This window comes from Phocoena sinus, chromosome 4 (assembly GCF_008692025.1).
Source record: "Phocoena sinus isolate mPhoSin1 chromosome 4, mPhoSin1.pri, whole genome shotgun sequence".
NCBI classification, from domain to species: Eukaryota; Metazoa; Chordata; class Mammalia; order Artiodactyla; family Phocoenidae; genus Phocoena; species Phocoena sinus.
The window spans coordinates 48,045,355-48,061,353 of record NC_045766.1 but is presented as its reverse complement, the minus strand read 5'-3'; the positions used below and the strand labels follow the sequence as shown (position 1 = coordinate 48,061,353).

The following is a 15,999-nucleotide window of genomic DNA, read 5'->3' as shown; positions in this document are numbered from 1 at the left end:
TTTGAACCCTCAGTGTCTAGCATAATGGAGCTCATAATCTTGGAAAGACATCACCTTGAATATAACAAAATACACTTACAATTTAAGGTCTAAGCATTGCTCTTACTGTTATAAAATGTTTAGGACACTGGTTTATAAGCAATTTATAACATGAAGTGGATGTGGCTTTTGTGTGTACCTTTCTTGGGGACCTCATTCAACAAATATTTATTAAGTGCCTCCTGTAAGGAAGGGATCGTGTGCCGGGTGCCTCATTAAGGAAGAAGGCAGACACAACTCTTATGCCCGGAATTTATTTTTAACAGGGGAGACACCTTTGCATGACCACTTACAAAATTACATATATATAATTGGAGGAGAAGCACAGGGGACTGAGAGAGCAGACGAGGGGGCACTGAGCCTTAGCGTGGGGACCTCTTGAGAAGTGATGTGCAGGGTGATGGCAGAGCAGGAGTAGCTGAAGCTGAGCAAAGAGGGTGAAAGAGGATAAAAAATGGGCTTTCTGGGCCCTGAATACAGTCCAGCCTGAAGGCCTCAGGCTCGTAAGGAGACAACATAAAATGCTAGAGGAACTGAGAGAGGCTGGTATGACTGGGTCTGGGGAGGGGGAATAGCAAATTGTGATCTGTATTTGGAGGAGTCAGCAGGGAACAGGACATGGCAGTTCACTGGAAGATTTAGAATTTCATTCTGAATGCATGAAAAGATCCTCCCTAAAAGCTATGACTTCTGGAATTCGCTTCAAATAACCCAAGAACATTGGAGAAAGTAGGTGGGGTATATATGAAATGAAATTGGCCATTCATTGATTTGTTGAAACTGTGTGATGAGTATGTGGAAGCTTATTATACTCTATTTTTGTGAATATTTAAATTTTTCTATAATTAAAAAGAAAAAACAGAAATCCCTCCAGCTACAATAAAGAGAAAGGATTAAGAACAGATGTGGGGAGGGAGGAAAGATGGCGGAAGAGTAAGACGCAGAGATCACCTTCCTCCCCACATATACATCAGAAATACATCTACACGTGGAACAACTCCTATAGAACATCCACTGAACGCTGGCAGAAGGCCTCAGACCTCCCAAAAGGCAAGAAACTCCCCACGTACCTGGGGAGGGCAAAAGAAAAAAGAATAAACAGAGACAAAAGAATAGGGACGGGACCTGCACCAGTGGGAGGGCGCTGTGAAGGAGGAAAGGTTCCCACACACTAGAAGCCCCTTCGCGGGCGGAGACTGCGGGTGGCGGAGGGGGGAAGCTTCGGAGCTGCGGAGGAGAGCGCAGCAACAGGGGTGCGGAGGGCAAAGCAGAGAGATTCCCACACAGAGGATCGGTGCTGACCGGCACTCACCAGCCCGAGGGGCTTGTCTGCTCACCTGCCGGGGCGGGCGGGGCTGCGAGCTGAGGCTCGGGCTTCTGTCTGGGCGCAGGGAGAGGACTGGCAGCGTGAACACAGCCTGCAGGTGGTTGGTGCACCACGGCTAGCCGGGACGGAGTCCGGGAAAAAGTCTGGAGCTGCCGAAGAGGCAAGAGACTTTTTCTTCCCTCTTTGTTTCCTGGTACGCGAGGAGAAGGGATTAAGAGCGCTGCTTAAAGGAGCTCCAGAAACGGGCGCGAGCCGCGGCTAAAAGCACGGACCCCAGAGATGGGAATGAGACGCTAAGGCTGCTGCTGCCGCCACCAAGAGGCATGTGTGCAAGCACAGGTCACTCTCCACACCACCCTCCTGGGGAGCCTGTGCAGCCCGCCACTGTCAGGGTCACGGGATCCAGGGGCAACTTCCCCAGGAGAACGCAAGGCGCGCCTCAGGCTGGTGCAACGTCATGCGGGCCTCTGCTGCCGCAGGCCCGCCCCGCACTCCGTGCCCCTCCCTCCCCCCCGGCCTGAGTGAGCCAGAGCCCCCGAATCAGCAGCTCCTTTAATCCCGTCTTGTCTGAGCGAAGAACAGACACCCTCTGGCCACTTACACGCAGAGGCGGGGCCAAATCCAAAGCTGAGTCCCGGGAGCTGTGCGAACAAAGAAGAGAAAGGGAAATTTCTCACAGCAGAATCTGGAGCAGCGGATTAAATCTCCACAATCAACTTGATGTACCCTGCATCTGTGGAATACCTGAATTGAAAACGATTCATCCCAAATTGAGGGGTGGACTTTGAGACCAAGATTTATTATTTTTTTCCCCTTTTCCTCTTTTTGTGAGTGTGTATGTGTATGCTTCTGTGTGAGATTTTGTCTGTATAGCTTTGCTTTCACCATTTGTCCTAGGGTTCTACCCGTCCGTTTTTTTGTTGTTTTTGTTTACTTTAAAAATTTTTTTTTCTTAATAATTATTTTTTTATTTTAATAACTTTATTTTATTTTACCTTACTTTATATTCTTTTCTTTTATCCTCTTTCTTTCTTTCTACTTTTTCTCCCTTTTATTCTGAGCCGTGTGGATGAAAGGCTCTTGGTGCTGCAGTCAGGAGTCAATGCTGTGCCTCTGAGGTGGGAGAGCCAACTTCAGGACACTGGTCCACAAAAGACGTCCCAGCTCCACATAATATCAAACGGCAAAAATCTCCCAGAGATCTCCATCTCAACACCAGCACCCAGCTTCACTCAACGACCAGCAAGCTACAGTGCTGGACATCCTATGCCAAACAACTAGCAAGACAGGAACACAACACCACCCATTAGCAGAGAGGCTGCCTAAAATCATAATAAGTCCACAGACACCCCAAAACACACCACCAGACGTGGACCTGCCCACCAGAAACACAAGATCCAGCCTCATCCACCAGAACACAGGCACTAGTCCCCTCCACCAGGAAGCCTACACAACCCACTGAACCAACCTTAGCCACTGGGGACAGACACCAAAATCAACGGGAACTACGAACCTGCAGCCTGCAAAAAGGAGACCCCAAATACAGTAAGATAAGCAAAATGAGAAGACAGGAAAACACACAGCAGATGAAGGAGCAAGATAAAACCCCACCAGACCTAACAAATGAAGAGGAAATAGGCAGTCTACCTGAAAAAGAATTCAGAATAATGATAGTAAAGATGATCCAAAATCTTGGAAATAGAATGGCCAAAATGCAAGAAACATTTAACAAGGACCTAGAAGAACTAAAGATGAAGCAAACAATGATGAACAACACAATAAATGAAATTAAAAACACTCTAGATGGGATCAATAGCAGAATAACTGAGGCAGAAGAACGGATAAGTGACCTGGAAGATAAAATAGTGGAAATAACTACTGCAGAGCAGAATAAAGAAAAAAGAATGAAAAGAACTGAAGACAGTCTCAGAGACCTCTGGGACAACATTAAACGCACCAACATTCGAAGTATAGGGGTTCCAGAAGAAGAAGAGAAAAAGAAACGGACTGAGAAAATATTTGAAGAGATTATAGTTGAAAACTTCCCTAATATGGGAAAGGAAATAGTTAACCAAGTCCAGGAAGCACAGAGAGTCCCATACAGGATAAATCCAAGGAGAAATATGCCAAGACACATATTAATCAAACTGTCAAAAATTAAATACAAAGAAAACATATTAAAAGCAGCAAGGGAAAAACAACAAATAACACACAAGGGAATCCCCATAAGGTTAACAGCTGATCTTTCAACAGAAACCCTGCAAGCCAGAAGAGACTGGCAGGACATATTTAAAGTGATGAAGGAGAAAAACCTACAACCAAGATTACTCTACCCAGCAAGGATCTCATTCAGATTTGATGGAGAAATTAAAATCTTTACAGACAAGCAAAAGCTGAGAGAGTTCAGCACCACCAAACCAGCTTTACAACAAATGCTAAAGGATCTTCTCTAGGCAAGAAACACAAGAGAAGGAAAAGACCTATAATAACAAACACAAAACAATTAAGAAAATGGGAATAGGAACATACATATCGATAACTACCTTAAATGTAAATGGATTAAATGCTCCCATCAAAAGACACAGACTGGCTGAATGGATACCAAAACAAGACCCATATATATGCTGTCTACAAGAGACCCACTTCAGACCTAGAGACACATACAGACTGAAAGTGAGGAGATGGAAAAAGATATTCCATGCAAATGGAAACCAAAAGAAACCTAGAGTAGCAATTCTCATATCAGACAAAATAGACTTTAAAATAAAGACTATTAGAAGAGACAAAGAAGGACACTACATAATAATCAAGGGATCGATCCAAGAAGAAGATATAACAATTGTAAATAATTATACACCCAACATAGGAGCACCTCAATACATAAGGCAAATACAACAGCCATAAAAGGAGAGATCGACAGTAACACATTCATAGTAAGGGACTTTAACACCCCACTTTCACCAATGGACAGATCATCCAAAATGAAAATAAATAAGGAAACACAAGCTTTAAATGATACATTAAACAAGATGGACTTAATTGATATTTATAGGACATTCCATCCAAAAACAACAGAATACACATTTTTCTCAAGTGCTCATGGGACATTCTCCCGGATAGATCATATCTTGGGTCACAAATCAAGCCTTGGTAAATTTAAGAAAATTGAAATTGTATCAAGTATCTTTTCCGACCACAACACTATGAGACTAGATATCAATTACAGGAAAAGATCTGTAAAAAATACAAACACATGGAGGCTAAACAATACAGTACTTAATAACAAAGCGATCACTGAAGACATCAAAGAGGAAATTAAAAAATACCTAGAAACAAATGACAATGGAGACACGACGACCCAAAACCTATGGGATGCAGCAAAAGCAGTTCTAAGAGGGAAGTTTATAGCAATACAATCCTACCTTAAGAAAGAGGAAACATTTCGAATAAACAACCTAACCTTGCACCTAAAGCAATTAGAGAAACAAGAACAAAAACACCCCAAAGTTAGCAGAAGGAAAGAAATCATAAAGATCAAATCAGAAATAAATGAAAAAGAAATGAAGGAAACAATAGCAAAGATCAATAAAACTAAAAGCTGGTTCTTTGAGAAGATAAACAAAATTGATAAACCATTAGCCAGACTCATCAAGAAAAAGAGGGAGAGGACTCAAATCAATACAATTAGAAATGAAAAAGGAGAAGTAACAACTGACACTGCAGAAATACAAAAGATCATGAGAGATTACTACAAGCAACTCTATGCCAATAAAATGGACAACATGGAAGAAATGGACAAATTCTTAGAAATGCACAACCTGCCAAGACTGAATCAGGAAGAAATAGAAAATATGAACAGACCAATCACAAGCACTGAAATTGAAACTGTGATGAAAAATCTTCCAACAAACAAAAGCTCAGGACCAGATGGCTTCACAGGCGAATTCTATCAAACATTTAGAGAAGAGCTAACACATACCCTTCTCAAACTCTTCCAAAATATAACAGAGGGAGGAACACTCTCCAGTTCATTCTACGAGGCCACCATCATCCTGATACCAAAACCAGACAAGGATGTCACAAAGAAAGAAAATTACAGGTCAATATCACTGATGAACATAGATGCAAAAATCCTCAACAAAATACTAGCAAACAGAATCCAACAGCACATTAAAAGGATCATACACCATGATCAAGTGGGGTTTATTCCAGGAATGCAAGGATTCTTCAATATATGCAAATCAATCAATGTGATACACCATGTTAACAAGTTGAAGGAGAAAAACCATATGGTCATCTCAATAGATGCAGAGAAAGCTTTTGACAAAATTCAACACCCATTTATGATAAAAACCCTCCAGAAAGTAGGCATAGAGGGAACTTTCCTCAACATAATAAAGGCCATATATGACAAACCCACAGCCAACATCGTCCTCAATGGTGAAAAACTGAAAGCATTTCCACTAAGATCAGGAAAAAGACAAGGTTGCCCACTCTCACCACTCTTATTCAACATAGTTTTGGAAGTTTTAGCTACAGCAATCAGAGAAGAAAAGGAAATAAAAGGAATCCAAATCGGAAAAGAAGAAGTAAAGCTGTCACTGTTTGCAGATGACATGATACTATACATAGAGAATCCTAAAGATGCTACCAGAAAACTACTAGAGCTAATCAATGAATTTGGTAAAGTAGCAGGATACAAAATTAATGCACAGAAATCTCTTGCATTCCTATACACTAATGATGAAAAATCTGAAAGTGAAAACAAGAAAACACTCCCATTTACCATTGCACAAAAAGAATAAAATATCTAGGAATAAACCTACCTAAGGAGACAAAAGACCTGTATGCAGAAAACTATAAGACACTGATGAAATAAATTAAAGATGATACAAATAGATGGATAGATATACCATGTTCTTGGATTGGAAGAATCAACACTGTGAAAATGACTCTACTGCCCAAAGCAATCTACAGATTCAATGCAATCCCTATCAAACTACCGATGGCATTTTTCCCAGAACTAGAACAAAAAATTTCACAATTTGTATGGAAACACAAAAGACCCTGAATAGCCAAAGCAATCTTGAGAACAAAAAACAGAGCTGGAGGAATCAGGCTCCCTGAGTTCAGACTATACTACAAAGCTACAGTAATCAAGACAGTATGGTACTGGCACAAAAACAGAAATACAGATCAATGGAACAGGATAGAAAACCCAGAGATAAACCCACGCACATATGGTCACCTTATCTTTGATAAAGGAGGCAGGAGTGTACAGTGGAGAAAGGACAGCTTCTTCAGTAATTGGTGCTGGGAAAACTGGACAGGTACATGTAAAAGTATGAGATTAGATCAGTCCCTAACACCATACACAAAAATAAGCTCAAAATGGATTAGACCTAAATGTAAGGCCAGAAACTATCGAACTCTTAGAGGAAAACATAGGCAGAACACTCTATGACATAAATCACAGCAAGATCCTTTTTGACTCACCTCCTAGAGAAATGGAAATAAAAACAAAAATAAACAAATGGGACCTAATGAAACTTCAAAGCTTTTGCACAGCAAAGGAAACCATAAGCAAGACCAAAAGACAACCCTCAGAATGGGAGAAAATATTTGCAAATGAAGCAACTGACAAAGGATTAATCTCCAAAATTAACAAGTATCTCATGCAGCTCAATAACAAAAAAACAAACAACCCAATCCAAAAATGGGCAGAAGAGCTAAATAGACATTTCTCCAAAGAAGATATACAGACTGCCAACAAACACATGAAAGAATGCTCAACATCATTCATCATTAGAGAAATGCAAATCAAAACTACAATGAGATATCATCTCACACCAGTCAGAATGGCCATCATCAAAAAATCTAGAAACAATAAATGCTGGAGAGGGTGTGGAGAAAAGGGAACACTCTTGCACTGCTGGTGGGAATGTGAATTGGTATAGCCACTATGGAGAACAGTATGGAGGTTCCTTAAAAAACTACAAAGAGGACTACCATATGACCCAGCAGTCCCACTCCTGGGCATATACCCTGAGAAAACCATAATTCAAAAAGAGTCATGTACCAAAATGTTCATTGCAGCTCTATTTACAATAGCCAGGAGATGGAAACAACCTAAGTGCCCATCATCAGATGAATGGATAAAGAAGATGTGGCACATATATACAATGGAATATTACTCAGCCATAAAAAGAAACGAAATTGAGCTATTTGTAATGAGGTTGATAGACCTAGAGTCTGTCATACAGAGTGAAGTAAGTCAGAAAGAGAAAGACAAATACTGTATGCTAACGCATATATATGGAATTTAAGGGGAAAATGTCATGAAGAACCTAGGGGTAAGACAGGAATAAAGACACAGACCTACTAGAGAATGGACTTGAGGATATGGGGAGGGGGAAGGGTGAGCTGTGACAAAGTGAGAGAGTGGCATGGACATATATACACTACCAAACGTAAAATAGGTAGCTAGTGGGAAGCAGCCGCATAGCACAGGGAGATCAGCTCAGTGCTTTGTGACCCCTAGAGGGGTGGGATAGGGAGGGTAAGAGGGAGGGAGACACAAGAGGGAAGAGGTATGGGAACATATGTATATGTATAACTGACTCACTTTGTTATAAAGGAGAAACTAACACACCATTGTAAAGCAATTATACTCTAATAAAGATGTAAAAAAAAAAAAAAAAAAGAACAGATGTGAGGAGACCTGACTTTGCTGTAGACCAGGTGAAAAAGAAGACAGTCTTGAACTAAGGTGGTAGCAGTAGGATTTGAGGGAAGTGAATAGATTCTAGTGATAATCGAGAACTGTAATAGATGGAGTTTGGTAATTGATTAGATGTGAGGAAGGGAGAGTGGGAGCTATCATGAATGGGTCCTTGTTTTCTGCTCTGAGCAATTAGGTAGAGAAGCTCTCCTGAGGATGAGTGACCTGCAAAGGGAAGATTCTGGTAGAGTCTTAATATTTCCTCCCATTAACTCCATCTACCTCCTCAAGGTTTAATGTAATTCAACAAATATTTGCTGCATTCCACGTGTTAGGCACTATACTGGGAGGTGTGGAGTGGGGTAAAGAGGAATATGCAATTATAAAAACAATAAGCTACGATTAACTGAGTATCTGTGATGAGAGAGGCATTTTACACACATATCCCATAATCCTCACAGCATCCCTGCAAAGCAGATATTATTAGGCCCATTGTACAGATGAGGAAACTGAGGTCTGGAGAGCTTATATAACTTGCCCAAGTTCGCAGCAGGAGTGAGATGGAAGTCAAGTCAACTTTTTTGGCTCCAAAGCCTGCGGTCTTTCCACTACATAACACTGCCTCATGGGAGTGCTGAAAAGGCAGGTGGAGACGTTCCAAAGACAATTCTATCCACATCACAGTTGTTTTTCTCAGACTTGTACAGTTTCATGATTCAAAGGGATTACAATGCTAATATGCTGTCTGGAAATGAGTGTGTGAAAATTCTGAGATAGATCAAACCAGTTCATCACCTCCATCGTAATGAATCCACAGTGATCTCTTAATCAAGTTCAACTATCTTTTCCCAGATGGTATCTTTAGCCCTTTGAATCCAATTGCTGGAATCATGTTCCAGAGTTTTATGTGTTTCTTCCCTGGGGAACGGGACCATTATTGTTTCAAGATGAGCAGCACGCAAGATATCTAGTACTTTCTCTTCCCTGCTGTGACTTCAGAGACTGTACAAAATGTTTGTCAAATGTTCCTATGCCTGCACTTATTTATTTTTTAAGTCTAGGCAATTATTTAGGCAGTAAAATATATGCAAAAGTTAAGTTTGTTTCAGTGACATAAGGCAAAATGTGGGGGCTTTTTTCCTCTTAACTTTTTTTATTATGGAAAGTTTTAAGCAGGCCAAAAAATAGAAGATTATAATGAACCCCCATGTTCCCGGCACCCAGCTTCAACAATGATTAACTCACAGCCACGCTTGTTTAATCTGTACCCACCCACTTCCTCCCACATGCTTGTTCAGAAGCAAATCCCTGACTTGGTATCATTTCATCTGTAGATGATTCAGTATGTACCTTTAAGAGATAAGAACTCTTTGGGGGCTGACTGTTTTGTCGAGCATTTCCTGAGACTGGTTTGTGGGAACATTTGCCAAGAAAGAGCTCAGATGTTTTCCAGAAAGCTGCACTGGGAGAGGTGGGGAGCGAGGTCAGAGGAGATGGCTGGTGGGCAGGGAGGCTTTGGGTGAATGTGGGAGCAGCCAGGGAAGCACCAGGGCCCACTCAGGGAGAGTCAGTTCTTCAGCTCTCAGCCTCCACTCTTCATTGTTAGCTCTCTCCGTGTTTGGTGAATTTACTGATGTTTCTTCCTGAGTCTTAGTTAGTGTTTTAATGACCCCCATGGGAGAAACTCAGCAAAGGTGGCAATTCAGTGACTGCCTTTTGAAGTACCTGTCTCATCTGCATTGTCCTTTCAGTATGGCCAGCTCGCTTTAATGGGACCAGTAATAAGGCTCTCCAGGAAAGCCGACTGTAGACTCCCTGAGGGTAGAGTCTGGATACACAGTTTTCTCCCCATAATACCTGGCAGACTGTTTAGCACATAGTAAGTGCACAGAAAATGGTTGTCCAATAAAGGAAGGGAGGAAGGAAGGCCTGAACAACTAATTGAAAGAATGCCGAAGTTTTAGAAGTGGCTAAAGGTGACAGTAAACCAAGCAGCAAGGAAAAAAAAAAAGAAAATCTATGGAGAGTGTGGTAGGCAGAATCATGGCCCCCTCAAAGGTGTCCACATTCCAATCCCCGGAACCTGGGAATACGTTGCCTTATTCAGCAAGAGGGACTGTGTATACGTGAAAGGTTAAGGATCTCAAGGTGGGGAGATTATCTTGGATTATCTGAGTGGGCCCCATGTAATCACCAGGGTCCTTAAAAGGAAAGAAGAAGGCACGAGGGTCAGAGGAGACGTGACAACGGAAGCAGAAGTTGGAGTGAGGTGAGTACTGGCTTTGAAGATGGAGGAGACAGGCAGCCTCTGGAAGCTGGAAAAGACAAGGAAACAGATGCTTCCCCAGAACCTCCAGAAAACAGCCCTTCTGACCCCTTGATTTTAGCCCCCATGGCCCATGTCAGACTTCCGACCTCCAGAACTCTGACCTGTTTAGAATATGTTCCTAAGGCAATCCTGTTTTCTCTACATTAAAAACATATTCTGAATCTGCCCCATTTCCCGTCCCCACGCTGCCCCCTAATGCACACCACCCTCCTCTCCTGTGCTACAGCCTCCTGACGGCAGTCCACTGTCCACAGAGCTGCTGGGGTGAGGATGAGGGCTTGCCACCAGCGCATAGACTCATCTGCACCTGGCCTCACCCATACCATGCTCACCTCCCTCACAGTGCCGCATTCTGAGCAGAGTTCCTTCCTGCCTGCAGGCCTTGGCGCCGCTGGTCCCCTGTCTGGAGCCATTTCCCAGGATCTTTGCGTGACTGGACCCGATCAGGTGTCTATTTAAATGTCACTTCCTCCAAGGGACCTTCCGGAAGCCTGATCTGAAGTTCTGGCCTCACCCTCCTCCTGTTCTCTGTGCGATCTTAATTTCTTCAAGCACACTTTGCTCTCTAAAATTATTATTTGTATGCTTGTTTACTGTCTATTTCACCTCACCGAAAGATAGGCTTCTAAGGGCCTGGGAGCCTTGTCTGTCTTGTACTCGCTGTACCCACAGTTCTTGGAATTGCCTGTCTCATTTGTATTTATCAGCGATTTATATTTACTGAACAATGGACAGATGGATGGATGGATGGATGGATAGAGGATTGGCTAGTAGGGCTGAAGGTGGACCAGAGATTAAGATCCTCATGTGACTGGGTAGCCTTTTGAGGGTACCTGATGAGCAAGGAATTCATCATGCACACAACACCTGGGTGGACATTGGTAGAGTGTTGGATGCGTCCCTGCCAGTGCCACTCACCTCACCTTCCAGTCCAACCGAGCAGGTGCCTGGTGTCCCCTTCCTGTAAAAAGAAGGAGATGGTTTATGAAACAGAGTCTGTTGGTGACAGTTGACTGAACCGGAGCGGAGGAGGCTCCAAGGGGTGGAGCAGTGACAGCTGGAGCCAAGCAGAAGGGCAGCCAGGGCAAGACAACGTGACATCAGGAGAGTGACGACAGGGGCAGGAACTATGGCAGGAAGGGTGACAGCTGCATAGCAAGGAAGGGATGGGTATAGAGCGTAGGTGGTCCCTGTAGTTTTGTGAGCTAGGACTGCTTAATCAGGGGGGTTGTGATCTCCTATTGCTTGGAGGAGAGTGTGACTTAAAAACAACAAATCTGGGCTTCCCTGGTGGCGCAGTGGTTGAGAGTCTGCCTGCCGATGCAGGGGACACGGGTTCGTGCCCCGGTCCGGGAGGATCCCACATGCCGCGGAGCAGCTGGGCCCGTGAGCCATGGCCGCTGAGCCTGCGCGTCCGCAGCCTGTGCCCCGCAACGGGAGAGGCCACAACAGTGAGAGGCCCGCGTACCGCAAAAACAAACAAAAAACAAAAAACAAATCCTTCAATGTGGGACATGTTGTAAGCCAGCTTGTCTTCTATCTGAACATCCGAAGTCTTAGAGGTGACCATGTGTTTTTTCCCCCAAAGACAGGAAGTTACTATTTCAGAGTGACAGACACAGCTGTTTGAATTTTCTGCAGCAATTAAAGACACCGGCTTGAGACAACACCGGTTCAACCCAAGTCACCTCCAGGATACTTGCTTTTGCTGGCAGCAACCCTGGAGGAATCATCTCTCTGGCTTACAAGAAACCAGTTTACTTGAGATCTGAGCTACTATCCAAAACTGCACTAAGGCGGCTAATGCAGGCCAGCTACGCTAAGGATTCCTGCAGCTAGGCAGCTCTTCAGACATTGATCCTGTCATTTTGGAGAAGTCTCATAGCTGGTGCTCTCAGACCTCCACCTGAGTTGAGCAGCAGGCCCTGTGGATGATCAGTCATTTCCTTATTAATTAGGTACTTCCTATGTGCTCAGGACTGTGCTAGATGCTTTGGGTAGAAGTATAGTGAAAAAAGCATTAGAATGGGAGTTGCGTAACCTGGGTACTATCCCTCTGGCTCCCCCATTAGCTAGTAGCACAACCTTTGGGAAATCCATTTAACCTGTCTGTGCAAATGTTTCTTCATGTGTAAAATGAGAGAAGCAGACTCTGTCCCTTTAAAATCTCCTCCAGTTCTTCAATTCTAGATTCTAAGAAGTAGAAAGATCATATCTAGAGATTTTAATTGAATATCCACTAAGTGCAAGAGACTGTGAAAATGTTAGGTTCCTCAAATTCCTTGGTTAAAACAGTAGGTAATATTGTTTGGGAGGTTATAACATAAAAGGGATTTCCAAATTATGTGACTTAATTAACAAAATGTTCCACCCGGAAGAGTCTTGACACAGGACTTAGGTGTTGTGTCATTCTAGGACCCCTGCTGAAGTGAAGCAGAGGGCTGAGAGTCCCCACAGCTGTCCTGCCCATGTCTTGGAAGTCATATCTCATGGATAATTCAGTCTTAAATCTCTGGATTCATTTAAAAAAAAATCAATAACCAGCTCAAGTTGAGTTAAGCAAGAAGGTGAAATACTTTGGCATATGGCACTGAAATGTCGAAGGATTGGCAGGGTCTGGCATAGTTTGATCCAGGAATTCAGTGATGTCCCCAGGACTTGGCTTCTCTCTATCTCTCTTGTCTGCTCCTCTCCATGCTGGCGTCATTTTCAGGCTCTATGTGTTGGCAAGATGGTGCCAGGAGCTCCAGCCTCAGCCGATCTGCACTAATAGCTACCACACAGGTCCTGGAATTCACTCTGGTTAGACTGAGTCAGGAATGACTTAAAATAAGAAGTGACATTTGAGTTGGAACTTAAATGAACTGTGAGAACTTATGAGTCATTGGTGGGACAGAGGAAACAGTCCAGGCAAAGGCAGAAGACTATATGAAAGCTTGGTGTGTTTAGGGAAATCCAAAACTCCAGTTCGTCAGAAGCATGTGTGGTGGGCCTTAAGGGAAGTGAACAGTGACGTGCCCAATTTTTACCCAGAATTTTAGGCAGCATCCATACCCAATTCCTTTCCTTCTAATCTACCTACATCACTTGAATTATTTTTATGAGCTGAAAATGTCACCAAATAAACTACAAAAGCTTGACTGAAAAAGACTGCCACCCCCAGGGTTAACAAGTTGTATTAAGCTTTTAGGAAAAGTAGGCAATGAGTTCACATTTCCAGTCCAAGCCCTTGGTCCTTTTTGAAAGGGAGAGTGTCATTGGAAGTTTCCACACTGTTGGACCTGGGAGTGATATTTGCCTTTAAACCTACTAAGGCCCTGATTGGTTTTCTGTCTTGGCTTTGGGTCCCCTGGAAGCAGGCCCTGAGATAAGGACTTGAGTGTATGTAGTTCATTGGGCAGTGATCTCAGGAAACACCAACTGGGGAGTAGGAAAGACCAAGGAAGGTGCTATGAGTTGAATTGTATTTCCCCAAAATTCGTATGTTGAAGTCCTAAACCCCACCCCCATACCTCAAAATGTGACCTTATTTGGAAATAGGATAGTGTACATGTAATTAGTTAAGTTAGGATGAGGTCATATGAGGTAGAGTGGGCCCTAATCCAATATAACTGATGTCGTTATCAAAAGGCGAAATTTGGACGTAGACGTGCACACAGGTAGAACACCATGTGAACATGAAAGCAGAGACTGGGGTGATGCTTCTACAAGCCAAGGAACACCAAAGATTTCATGCAAACCACCAGATAATAGGTTAAAGGGATGGAACTGATTTTTTTTTTTTCTTACAGCCTTCAGAAGGAACCAACACTGCTGACATTTTGATCTTGGACTTCTAGCCTCCAGACCGTGAGACAATACATTTCTGTTGTTTAATCCACCCAGTCTGTGGAACTTTATTATGGCAGTCCTAGCAGACTAATACAGAAGGGAAGGTGTCAATAAAGGATGTGTTATCAGGCAAGTTATCAGTGTGACCAAATGGAGAAAGTACTCTGCAGACAGTGTAGAACTCAAAATTATCCTGCCAGATACAACTCAACAATAAAAGGACAACCCAATTTAAAAATGGGCAAGGATAGATATTTCTCCAAAAAATACATGCAAATGGCCAGTAAAGTACAAGAAAAGATGTTTAACATCTGTCTTAGTCTGTTCCAGCTGCTATGACAGAATACTATAGACTGGGTGGCTTAAATAACAGATATTTATTTTTCACAGGTCTAGAGGCTGGAAGACCAAGATCAGGGTACCAGCATGATCAGGTTCTTGGAGACGACCCTCTTCCTGGTTTACAGATGACTGTCTTCTTGTATCTCATATGGAGGAGAGAGAGGGGGCTAGCTCTCTTCCTCTTCTAATAAGGACATTAATCCCATCATGGGACCCCACCCTTATGACCTAATTACCTCCCAAAGTCCCCACCTCCAAATACGATCATATTAAGGCTTCAATATATGGATTCTGGGGAACTCAAACATTCAGTCCATAGCAACATCATTAGTCATTAAGGAAATGCAAATCAAAACAGCAACAAGATACCACTTCACGCCCACTAGGATGGCTAATGATAAAAAACATGGCAAGGACTTCCCTGGTGGCGCAGTGGATAAGAATCTGCCTGCCAATGCAGGGGACACAGGTTCGATCCCTGGTCCGGGAAGATCTCACATGCCTCGGAGCAACTAAGCCCATGCGCCACAACTACTGAGCTCTGTGCTCTAGGGCCCGCGAACCACAACTACTGAAGCCCGTGCGCCTAGAGCCCGTGCTCTTCAACAAGAGAAGCCACCGCAATGAGAAGTCCATGCATCGCAACAAAGAGTAACCCCCGCTCACCACAACTAGAGAAAGCCCGCATGCAGCAACGAAGACCCAATGCAGCCATAAATAAATAAATAAATAAAAATTAAAAAAAAAAAAAAAGAATCCACCTGCCAATGCAGGGGACACAGGTTTGAGCCCTAGTCCGGGAAGATCCCACATGCCCTGGAGCAACTAAACCCATGTGCCACAACTACTGAGCCTGTGCTCTAAAGCCCGTGAGCCACAACTACTTGAGCCTGCGTGCCACAACTACTGAAGCCCATGCGCCTAGATAGAGCTCGTGCTCTGCAACAAGAGAAGCCACCACAATGAGAAGCCTGTGCATCACAATGAAGAGTAGTCCCTGCTCGCCGCAACTAGAGAAAGCCTGCACGCAGCAACGAAGACCCAACACAGCCATAAATAAAAGTTATTTTTAAAAAAGTTTTCTTCTTTTTTTTTTTTTCGGTATGCAGGTCTCTCACTGTTGTGGCCTCTCCCGTTGCGGAGCACAGGCTCCGGACGTGCAGGCTCAGTGGCCATGGCTCACAGGCCCAGCCGTTCCGCTGCATGTGGGATCCTCCCGGACCGGGGCACGAACCCGTGTCCCCCGCATCGGCAGGCGGACTCTCAACCACTGCGCCACCAGGGAAGCCCCAAAAATTTATTCTTAAGAAAAAAATATGGCAATAACAAGTGTTAGGATATAGAGAAATTGGAATCCTCATACACTGCTGGTGAAAATTTTAGTGCAGCTGCTTTGGAAAACAGTTTACC

General features: G+C 43.4%; 1 protein-coding gene across 1 annotated transcript in view; it reads right to left on the bottom strand.

Moving 5' to 3' along the window:
- Window positions 1-10,797, bottom strand: part of GPR160 (G protein-coupled receptor 160) — a 49,793-nt gene extending 38,996 nt beyond the window's left edge. The window contains exon 1 of the mRNA XM_032630690.1: window positions 10,749-10,797. The gene's annotated coding sequence lies outside the window, so the exon portion shown is untranslated. The remainder of the gene's footprint in view (window positions 1-10,748) is intronic.
- Between the last annotated feature and the right edge of the window lie 5,202 nt (window positions 10,798-15,999).